The sequence below is a fragment of the Sturnira hondurensis genome, unplaced genomic scaffold (genome assembly GCF_014824575.4).
Source record: "Sturnira hondurensis isolate 20B ecotype Veracruz unplaced genomic scaffold, ASM1482457v3 Scaffold0008196, whole genome shotgun sequence".
NCBI classification, from domain to species: domain Eukaryota; kingdom Metazoa; phylum Chordata; class Mammalia; order Chiroptera; family Phyllostomidae; genus Sturnira; species Sturnira hondurensis.
Genome location: NW_028080827.1, coordinates 10,287,507 through 10,299,825, shown reverse-complemented (window position 1 = coordinate 10,299,825; position 12,319 = coordinate 10,287,507). Strand labels below are relative to the sequence as shown.

At 36.9% G+C, this 12,319-nt stretch overlaps 1 protein-coding gene across 3 annotated transcripts in view; it reads left to right on the top strand.

The window, feature by feature from the left end:
* RFX7 (regulatory factor X7) overlaps positions 1 to 12,319 on the top strand; it is a 114,302-nt gene that overhangs the window by 43,875 nt on the left and 58,108 nt on the right. The window lies entirely within an intron of this gene.

Genomic DNA, 12,319 nt, shown 5'->3' with positions numbered 1-12,319 from the left:
TGATAAAGTTAACACTTACAATAACCTTGTGGGAAAAGCAGGTTCACTTTTGATATGACTCATTTGTGGAACATTGTGCTGGGTATAGTAAAGAATGTTCAAAAACATTAAGAACAGGCAAAAACTGAACAGTGACTATTTTAAAGGCATTTTGAGTTATAAAAAGGAACAATTGATGCTTTGTTCAGTAGGCACTGGTAGTATCAAAATGAAATTTTAGTTTTATGATCACGCTTGCTTATCATTGAGGTAAAATTTATATAACATAAAATCAACCACTTAAGTGTGCGATTCAATGGCATTTAGTACATTCACAATGTTGTATAACCATCATCTCTGTCTAATTCTGTAATATTTAACCACCCCAAAATGAAACTCCATGTGCATTAAGCAGTCACTCCCCATTCTCCTCTGCCCTCAGCCCCTGGCAACTACCATGTTTTCCATCTCTGTGGATGTAGATATTCTGGATATTTCATGCACATGGAAGCACATTAAGTGATCTTTTGCGCCTGCCTTCTCTTAGCACATTTTTTATTTTCATTCATGTGTTAGCATGTATCAGTACTGCATTCCTTTTTGTGGCTGAAAATAATATTCTATTGTATTGATATACCACCTTTTGTTTATCCGTTTCATTGACACATTTGGGTCATTTCCACTTCTTTGGCTCTTGTGAGTAAGTGCATCTATGAATATTTATATACAAGTTTTGTTAATAATACCTATTTTTATTTCTTTGGGTCTATGTACCTAGGAGTAGAATTGCTGGGTCATGTAATTCTGTGTTTAACTTTTTGAGAAAACACCAAACAGTGTTTCCACAGCAGCTATATATCATCTAACATTACTACCAGAGTATACAACGATTTTGGTTCCTCCGCATTATCACCAACAGATATGAATTATTTTTTAAGATTTTATTTTTCTATTTTTAGAAAGAGAAGGGAGGCAGAAAGAGATGGAGATAAACATTGATATGTTGCCTCTCACATGCCCCCAACCCAGGCATGTGCTCTGACTGGGAGTCGAACCTGCACCTGTTGGTTCAGACTGGCGCTCAGTCCACTGAGCCGCACCAGCCAGGGCAAATGCTAATTCTATTTAAGACAGCATACTAAGTAAATAAACCAAAATGTCCAGATGGGGGATTCAGGGTAGTTTCTATTTTCCTTTTCATAGTTTTTTGGTTATCCCCTTTAGTTTTTATGGAATTAATCGCTGTTACTAAAGTTATTTTTATAAATGTAAAACTTTGTTCTCATTCGAGCAAACTAAAAGTAACTGCTTCCCATTTGTTACAGACAAAGATAAGGTAAAAATGTGTTTTGCTATGATGGACTATCAGCTGAGTCATAATCCACAAAGAAGATCTGAAGTTAATAGATTTTTAATGGAATTTATTATTTTATGGGAGAGTTTGATTTGTTCTGGCAAGGCTACAATGCAAGAACTTTTTACATTTGCTGTATTACACTGTACCTCCCCTACCTCAAGATTTTTTGTGGGTGAAGATTACTATCTAGTATTCACAGATCTCTATTTCTGCAGAAATAGAGGAATTCAGGAATTCCTAGATTCAGGAATTTTGAATCAAATATATATAGATTATGAGTCACTCTGAACTCAGACTTGGAGAATCCAAATAAATATGGAAATAGTATTGAAGTTTTGGATTAGAGGCCAAGCCCAGTATTGGAAGGGATGAGCAGGATTGTTTTAGAATGATATTATCTGCAATAAACAGGTATTTTTAAAAATTATTTTATTGTTCAAGTACAGTTGTCTGCATTTACCCCCCACTAAACAAATAATTGTTAAGCAATTTGTTGATGCAGAGAGACATAGGTTCTGAAATGTTCCTAGCAGCAAAGTCCCTAAATGTTCTTTTAGGCATATTTTTACTTACAATGTATTACATAATAAGTATGTGTGACCCAAGACTGCTAATTTATTTTCTTGTATTATGTTTAACTCTGAAGAAGGAAGATATTAACATGGTGTTTAGTGTAGTGTTTCTTTAAGGTAAAGTAGGCTTAGAATAAATGTTTTTGTTGTTGTTTTTTTTTTAAACACATGTGTCCTAAATGCACTGTCTGTCTTATATAGGCCCACTTAGTAAAAATGTTTTTCCCCAGCTTCACTCTGTAATTTGATTTAGGGAAAACAAAATATGCTTTCTCAGACTTTATTCTTTAAATTGTTCTATGTGTTCTCCTTATGGGTATGTTTTCCCCTTTTTCCTAGGATTAAGGTTTACTTTATAATATTGGATGATTTGAATTGATATGCAGAAGCTTGAACTGGAAGATTTAGAAGAATAATTAGCATGTTCCATAAACCACAGCAAAATTATGATACAATATTTTTATCTCATATCAAAATAGCAGATTGATGCTATTAAAATTTTTTATAAAAATAGTGATTTAAGAAACACTGAGAACAAACATGTAATGTATATCAAATGTAAGTTTATCAACAATTTAGAAAATTTAAAAAATCTTAGAAAAATATTAAAGTTCAATGTACACTGTTATTTGAACATGTTATTTGTAGATAAGATTAACAAAATAAATTTATTCAAAGAGAATGAAGAACTTTTAAAAATCAAATACCTGCCATTTTTTAAATTATATTTTATTAATTATGCTATTATAGTTGTCTCAATTTTCTTCCTCCTTTATCCCCCTCCACCCAGCATCCCCCACTCCCTCAACAGTCCCCACACCTTTGTTCATGTCCATTGGTCATACATATAAATTCTTTGCCTACTCCATTTTCTATAGTGTACTTTATATCCCCATGGCTAATTTATACCTAACTATTTGTACTTCTTAATTCCCTTACCTCTTCACCCATATCCTGTCCCCCTTCCATCTGGCAAACATCAAAACGCTCTCCATATCCATGATTCTGTCTCCTTTCTTGTTTGCTTAGTTTGTTTTTTAGATTCAATTGTTGATAGATACATATTTATTTCCATTTTATTGTTCATAGTTTTTATTTTATTTTTCTTATATAGGTCCCTTTAACATTTCATATAATAATGGTTTGGTGATGATGAACTCCTTTAGCTTTTTCTTGTCTGGGAAGCTCTTTATTTGCCCTTTGATTCTAAATGATGGCTTTGCTGGGTAGAGCAATCTTGGCTGTAGGTCCCTGTTTTTCATGACTGAATATTTCTTGCCCATCCTTTCTAGCCTGCAAAGTTTCTTTTGAGAAATGAGCTGACAATCTTATGGGAACTCCCCTGTGGGTTACTAACTTCTTTTCTCTTGCTGCTTTTAAGATTCTCTCTTTATTTTTAACCTTTGGCATTTTAATTCTAATATGTCTTAGGGTGGGCCTCTTTTTTGCACCCATCTTGTTTGGGATACTCTGCCTCCTGGACTTGCATGTCTGTTCCTTCACTAAATTAAGGAAGTTTTCTTTTGTTATTTTTTCAAATAAATTTCCAGTTTCTTGCCCTTTATCTTCTCCTTCCAGAACCCCTGTGATGTGAATGTTGGAATGCTTGAAGTTGTTCCACAATCTTCTCACACTACCCTCATTCTTTAAAAATTCTTTTTCCTTCCTGTTCTGATTGGTTGTTTTCTGCTCTCTTATATACCACATCATTGACTTGGTTCTTGGCTTCATCTGCTCTACTCTTGATTCCCTGCATATTGTTCTTTGTTTCAATTAGTGTGTCCTTCGTTTCTGACTGGATCATTTTTATGCTGTTGAGGTCCTCACTAAGTTCCTTGAGCTTCCTTATAACCAATGTTTTGAACTCTGCATCTGATAGATTGCTTATCTCCATTTCATTTCATTCCATTCTTTTTCTCGAGTTTTGATCTGTTCTTTCATTTGGGCCATGTTTCTTTGTCTCCTTGTTTTGGCAGCCTCCCTGTGTTTGCCTATGTATTAGGTAGAGCTGCTTTGACTCAGAGTCTTGGTAGTGTGGCCTGTTGTAGTAGGTGTCCTGTAGGGTCCAGTGGCACAGCTTGCCCTGTCACCCAAGCTGGGTACTCGAGGTGCACCCTTCATGCAGGCTGAATACAACTCCTCCCTCCTTGTAGTTGAGATCTGATTGCTGTTGGCTGGTCAGTTGGAGGAATTTACCCAGGCCAGTCAGCTGTAAGGACTGTGACCACTGACCATCAACCCCCACCCTCCATGGAGGATCAGCGTTTAGGGACTGGGTGGTGGTGCTTCAAAGTGGTCTGTAGCTGTCCACTGATTGTGCAGGCCATTGCAGCCCCCACCTGTGTTTTTTCCAGGGCCACCCTGCATGAACTGCAGATGCATGCTGCTTGTGCTGGGCCTGGAGATTCCCAGGTGAAGCCAAGCTGTGGATCTAGGCTGTTTAGTGCTGTGCCTGGGGCAATCTAGCAGATACTGGGGCTGGGGTCTTGCAGTGGCCTGCTTTTTCTTGTTTGAGGGGATTTAGGAAGTTGTGAAGCATGAGCCAAGAAAAGCAGGCATTCATACAGAAAATTCACTGATAACAACTTGAGTAGGCTCTTAAGTTGGGTAGGGCAGAGCCTCAGGGGGATCTCCAGGGCCGGGCAAGCAGTGTTAGCCAGGTTGATGGAGTCTCAGATAAGGCATCAATCAGTCTGCTGATCTGTGGCTCTTTGGGGGGTGGGTTCAGAAATGAGACAGTGGCCTCTGCCCACCCTTCTGTCTGGGAGGAAGCTATCCCCCAGCTGTTGCTTTGATGCCAGACAGTTCAGTTCTTTACCTTATGCCCCTGGTGCCTTTCAAGCTGCTGTGTGAGTGCTGTAGCTCAGACAGAGTGAATCTGAGTGTCTGGGTGTGGGTCCTTTAAGAGAAACTGCTTGGAGCTCTAGAAGTTTCTTCCACAGGCTCAATACCCGTTGGTTTTGCAACCAGAAGTTATGAGGGCTTATCTTCCTGGCACAGGAGCCCTGGGCTGGGGGCCCTTTTGCTCCAGAGATAGCTCTGTAAAGTTTTTATCCACTACTCATGGGTATTGTACCAACCCATCCTGCGTCTTTGCTCCTCCTACCAGTCTGGATGGACGTGGTTTCTTTAATTCCATACTTGTCAGACTTCTATTCAACTCGATTTCTGACCATTCTGAGTGATGGTTGTTCTGTAATTTAGTTGTAATTTTGATGTGGTTGTATGAGGATGCAAGCCGTTTTTACCTATGACTCCACCTTGTTAAAAAGTGCAGGCTGTGCATCTGTCCTTCATTACTGAGTAGTGTGAGTATATTTTTTTGTGTATTTTTCTTGCTACTGGAAACTTTTCTTAAATGTAGCTACTCAGAGTAATGGTGAAGATAGAAGCTAATTCCATATATATTCACATGTAACCCATATCTTCTTTGATAACTTTGAAATATTTCAATTTAAATTTGTATATGTTTAATTTGATTTCAACTTTTGAAAAGTCTTAAAAGAATTGCTAAGAAGAACCACAGTTCCCCAGCTACTAGCTCATTGCCTGTCAGAGAGAAACAAAGTGGAATAAATACCTCCCACCCTTTCTTTCACTCCCTTATCTCCTTGTAGTGACTAATATTGGCCCTTATTGGAGGGGAAAGGAGCCATACAGATACAATGCATAAAGGCCAGTCTCCTTGGTTATTGCAAAGAGTGGGAGTTGGATCTGGAAGGGCAAACAAAAAAACATCCAGCCCAGTAGTTTTAATTTCTAAGACATCACTTTTTAGCTCTCCTCAAAGAGAGCTTGGTAAAGGTCTGTCCAGAAAAACTTCAGCCGCTGTTACTATAATGAGAATGGTTTGTGCAATATTGATGTATCCTGGCAGCCAAGGAGAGTGGACTGGGAATGCTCATGCGTGACCAATGGCAACTTCACTGTACTAGTCAATGGGGGCGGTAGAAGCTGTTGAGTGAGCATGTGTGCTGTGTGGCCATCACATTCAAAATGACTTGAGTGAGTAGAGTAATAAATCTCCATCAAATTTTGCATTAAGTTTGTACATTCCTTTTTGGAAACTATTTGGATGATTCAGAGGGCCAAAGCTATGGGCAACTGGTAATGGGGAACTTCATCATGACAGTGCACCCGCTCATTCATCACGTCTCATGCAGTGTTTTTTTGCAAAACATCAAATCACCCAGGTGATTCAGCCCTGCTACAGCCCAGATTTGGTGCCCTGTAACTTCCGGCATTTCCCAAAAGTAAAATCACCTTTGAAAGGGAAGAAATTTCAGATCATCATGAGATTCAGGAAAATACAGTGGGGCAGCTGATAGCGATTGGAAGAACTGTGTGAGGTCCCAAGGTACTTACTTTGAAAGGGGACTGAGGTGTCATTGTCCTGTGTACAACAATGTCTCTTCTATCTTCTTCAGTAAACATCTCTAATATTACATGGCTGGATAACTCCACGACAGGCTTCATAATATATACACATATATCTATGTATATAGTATCTAATTTTTCTGTTTTACTTTCGTATTAATTTTTTTCTTATTCCGAGTAGGGGATATGAACCCCCTTTTTCAGGAGAATGTTTTTTCTTGATTGTATACCCATCTTAATATATTTTAGAGAGAGGTACAAAAAGCTGATAAGAAGTTCTTTGCAGGTGGATAGGGCTTCTGCTTTTCTGATTCAGTAGATCTGGGGTGGGGCCTACAAATTTGCCTTTCTAACTAATCCCAGGTAACGCTAGTCCAGGAATCATATTTTAAGACCTACTTTGTTAGGGAATGCTCTTGAGATTCACTTCTATGGAAGGAATGGACAGGAAGGAAGCAGAGAGAAAGTGAAGCTGCAATGCTGGAAAGTTCTGAAGCTGGAATGACCCATCAGAGTTGTCCTTAGTCTAGACAACTACAGGCCTTTGGGCCCCCATTGATCAGCCTCTGGATGTGGGCTGTCTCTGAAAGAGAATGTGACCTTAGGAAGTGAAGTTTTCTCCAGCATACGCGATCCCAGTAGGGGGCTGACAACTGAGGGCTTTGCCAAAATCACTTCAGCAGCTGGAGGACAAAGTCATTCTTTTCTGAAAACAGGAAATGGAGCAGTGTGTTACAGAGGCCGAACATGGTTTTTCATAATCCCCCCCATCCCATCTTGAGGCAGCCACTATTTCTCGTTTTTCTTTTATCACAGATTAATGTTACCTGTTCTAGAAGTTCACATAAATGGAATTGTACAGAATGAATTTTTCTTGGTAGTATCTTTGGCTTAGTATAATATACACTAGACTCATCCATATTCTGTGTATCAGAGGTTTTCTTTTTTTTAATTGCTTAGTGTTTCATTCTATGAATATAACACATTAACCATTTCTATATGGACTGCTGTTCAATTGTTTCTAGTTTAGGACTAAAGATTAAAGATTAAAGATTTTGTGACATTCTTGTACAAGTCTGTTTTGGGAACACATAGTGTCATCATTTCTTTTGCATAAATATGTAGGAATAGAACTGTGGTGTTATAGATAGGTTTATATTTAACTCCTAATTTTTTTTATTGATTTGTTCGAGGAAGTGAGAGAGAAAGAGACATCGATTTGGTGTTCCACTTATATATTCATTGGCTCATTCTTGTATGTGCTCTGACCAAGGTTTGAACCTACAACCTTGGCATATCAGGACAACACCCTAATTGAGCTACCCAGACATGTCCTAACTACTAAATTTTTCTAAAGCAGTTTTACCTTTTGCATTTCCTTTCCCCCAGAAATGTATGACAGTGGTGGTTGCTCCAAATTCTTCTCAACTTTTGGTGTTTTCAGTGTTTTTCATTTCAGCCATCCTATTGAGTATATATAATAGTATATCATTAAAATTCTGATTTATGTTTCCTTGATGACTAATGATGTTGAACAACTTTTCATGTACCTATTGGACATTTACATCCTTTTTTTGGTGAATTATCCCTGGACATTTGTACATTTTTTTTCTTTATGAATTATCTATTCCAGCTGTTTGCTCATTTATTAATTGGGCTACCAGTCTTTATTATTCTGTGAACTGATGGAACAGGAAAGTGTGCTCCCTGAGCCAGAGGAGAGCTGACTTATATACACAGAGGCCCCTACCATGGTCCCTGATTTGTCGGTCCTCATGCCAGTGAGGACTCCAAATCCTCGCAGTTTGGTCCAAAAAACACTATCCTGATTGGTCAGAATGGAGCCTTTCTCATTGTTGGGTGAAGATGCTAGTGGTGGATATAGTTGCACAACTCTGATTGGACAGGGAAGGCCTCAGTTCTACTGGTTTAAATAGAGAAATAGGAATTCCTTTATAAGAGCTGGCTCAGATGGCAGAAACAAACCATGGGAGGCAGGCAGCTTAATAGAAGCTTCTCCCAGAAGTGTGGTTTGCATGAGAGGCCCCTGTTTAGAAAAGGCTGCTAGGCTGTGCCTTTAAATTTGAGTCCAGATAGCCTACCTTCTTGGTAGGTTGTCTTCCTAGAGTCCACAGTTGTAGGAATTCATTATGTATTCTGGACATAAGTCTTTTATCAGATATATGTTTTACAAATATTTTCTTTTGGTTAGTGGCTTATTTTCTTACAATGTCTTGATGAACAGAAGTTGGTTTTCATTTTGACAGAGGCTGATTTATTTCTTTTTTAAAAATTATTACTGCTTTTGTACCCTAAGACACCTTTGTTTATTCCCAAGTCATGATATTCTTCTAAGATTTCTTTTAGGCACTTTATAGTTTAAGCTCTTATCATTAATTTTGTGATCCAACTCAAGTGTTTCTGTAGATTGAAGTATGTTCATTTGTTTATAGGTATATCCAGACACCCCACTCCATCAGCCTTTGCTGGACAGATTTTCCTTTATGGCCTGAACTGCTTTGATGCCTCTTTTGCAAATCTGTTGACTAAATAGCTATCATTTATTCATATCACCTTTTCACAGCGTACAATGTTTCTTTGCTCTGGCTGCCTTAAGATTTGCTTTTCATTTTTGTGTTTTTTTATCCCTTCAACGATGATGGAACTTTGTGTGGTTTTTTTAATTATCTTGCATGAAGTTTGCTTGAGCTTTTTAAGTATGTAAGTTTGTGTGTTTTATAAAATTTGGGGAAATTTGGCCATTTATCATATACTTTTCTGTCTCATTATCTCCTCTCCAGTTGTACATAACTTGACTACCTGATATTATATTACCAGTTTCTGAAGCTCTGTTTATTATTTTGAAAATCTTTCTCTTCTTTAGATTCGGTTAGCTATATTGATTTTCAGTTTAGTGACCTTTTCCTACTATATCTGATTTTCTGTTAAGGTATCTCAGTGGTGTTTTTTTTTCATTTCATATATACTTTTTAATTTTAGAATTTCCTTTTTTTCATAGCTCCTATTTCTTAGCTGAGATTTCTTCCATGCATGCATTTAACATGATCATATTTTCCTTTAAATACTTGAACATATTTATAATACCTCCTCTGAAATCCTTGTGTAGATCATTTAGTTTGGGGTTTCTGAACCATTTGTTTGTTTGTTTGTTCTTTATTCTTGACTCAGTGTTCCCTTTTTCTGTTTACTCATTCTGGTAGATTATGTAATTCATTCTTTTGCTTGTGTAATGGGCATTGTGGGTGATACATTATAGACTGTCGATTCTGTTCTATTTCTCTGATGAGTATTGTTTTTGGTTGTTATTATTCTGGTAGATAGTTAATATGACTGGAGCAGCAGAAGGCTCAACTCAGATCTTTCCACCTTCAGGCTGTTGCTTTTTGTTTGAAACCTTGGAGTCTTCTCCAGACATAGGTCATCCAAATATTTGGGCATAGTTTGCACAGAAATTTTGTGGCACCTCCCTTTCTGGGATTCCATCTCTCACTTCACAGTGGCTCTGGCAGCCCCAGATTCTGTCCTCTCGCTCCTCTGCTGGCAAGACAGCAGACTTTTGCTTCAGTATTGAGTGATCGTTCCTGCAAGGGCAGATACGTGCTCTCAGGCAACAGTCTTATAAATACAGTTCTTATGAAGCGTATAGTTCCTTTGTTTCAAGGATGAATTCCCTCTACTTGTTACCTGCTTTTGTTCACTCTCTTTCACCTTCATGTTTTTAGTTATATTTTGTCCACAGTATATAATTGGTATGTATGTATGTGTGGGAAAGTTACTCTATTATAACTTAACTGTGTCATTTTCCAAAGCAGAGCATTATGATACTGAAACATTATTTTGAATCAAAGCATTCAATATTCAAGGGATATTTTAGGAAATTATAAAACATCAATTAAATGGAGTATTCCAGTACATTATATTAGAATTTTGAAACAAAACTTGAAAAGAGAACAAAGATGTCAACTATCACTGCAGCTCTTCACCATTAGACTAGAAATTTTAGCCAGAGTAATTAGATAAGAAAAAAGAGTGGGGGAAGAGATATAAAGAATGGGAAGGAAGGGAAATATTTTCATTACGACATTGTTGCCTACAAGAGACTCTACATACTGTTAGAACTAATAAGCATCTAAGAAGACTGCTGGGTGTAAAGTCAGCATAGAAAACTAATAATTTTTCTGTACATCAGTGAAGACCAACTGGAATTATAATAAGAAAAAAGATACTATTCACAGTGTTTATAAGCTACCTAGGACTCTTCCTAACAAAAGGTAATGAGAAAAATTACAAGACCTTTTTAAGGACAAAAATAAATCCAAATTATTAATCAACTTCCCCAGTTCAATCTGTAATGTCAGTATAGTCATATGACATATAATGTCCATATATTGGACACCGGACATGTGCCAGGTGATAACACAGCAGTGAGCAAAACAGACAGTCTTCTCAAGGAGTTTGAATTCTAGTCAAGGGAGATAGCCGGTAAACATGCATATAAATTAATAAAAATGTAAAATGACTGGTGAAAGTGCAATAATGAAAAGTAAAGCAGGGCAAGAGGGATAGAGAGTGACCATATTTTATATGGGTAAAGCAGGGAAGAACTGTGTGTAAAAGATAACATCAAACAAAGTCGCCAAAAAAGTGAACAAATAAGTTATATGGGAGAAGAGTGTCAGCAGCTGATGGAAAAAACTAGTACAAAGGCCCTGCTCCTGCCTTGAGAAGTAGCATGGAGGCCAGTGGAGCAGGAGCTGTGAATGAATGGAGTAGGTTAGTAGGAGATGAAGTTGGATAGCAGGGGGATGAACCATCAGGGCTTTGTTGGCCGTGTTACAGACTGTGGAGCAAAGGACTAACCTGGTTTGGACGGAGAGTCACTCTGGTAGCTTTGTTGAGAATAGCCCTTTGTTGGTGGAATAAAGATAGAAGCAGGACAACTAGCCAGGTTATTTTAACACTTCAGGTAGGAAGTGATGGTAGTTTATACTCAGGTGGTGAGAATGGTTGGATTCTCGATATATTACTTTTTGGCAGCAGTTCTTTGTCTATAAATTACTGTATTATCTGAGGGAAACAGCTATTCAGAGAGAAAAATAGCACACTTTAGCAGTTAGTGGGTAATAAGCTATACAGAAGTCCTCTCTTGTTCGTTTTAGTCATTTTGAACTTTGTAATTGTACTTAATTAAGTTATACTTTGTATTTTTAAAAAATTACATTTGAAATTTGAGTACAGATGTAAAGTTTTGAGGCTATTGATTGCAAACAAATGGGATTTAAATGCTGATTTTTTATTTACTGTATAGCTATATATCAAAGCAAATAACCACTTTTTTGACATTTACGTGGCTTTAAACATTAACATCTTTTCAAAATTATAGAAACTATTTCTAGACTTGGACAATCTCATTGCATGTTTACTTGAATGTATTATAACAAAATCCAAATGACCATTTATTTTATACAGGCTTCATTTGTATTAATGAAGCAAGTATACAATAGTTCAGTTATATTTAATAGTTCACTTATAGTTAGTAGCTCATGTAAGTTAATATATATGGGCTTTATTTACATTACTTATTTCTAAATATATTTACTTTCTTTGTAATTTATTACTTTGTTACTACTTTTATGTCTAGGGAATTCTTTGCAAGCATATGTTTGTGTGTGTACACATGAAAGAGTCTATAACAAGTCTTTTGAAATACTGATAATGTTACACCATTGTGCCTCTTAAATGCTAAACAAGTTATTGTCCAGAATAGTAGGCATACAGTAAAAATCATAATTCATTATAAACTCTGTGTCTTATAGCTAAGTATAATAATACATTTACACTTTTATATATCATTAAAAACTTGTTTATTCAGAACATCTGTTAAAATAATACTGTGCAGTAACAAAGGTTGACTAGCAGTGAATTTGAAAAACATTCTGATCATGCTTTGGAATTCAGAATAGTACAGTGAATGGGACATAGATTTTTAAATTTTTAAAAAATGCAGTTTTAG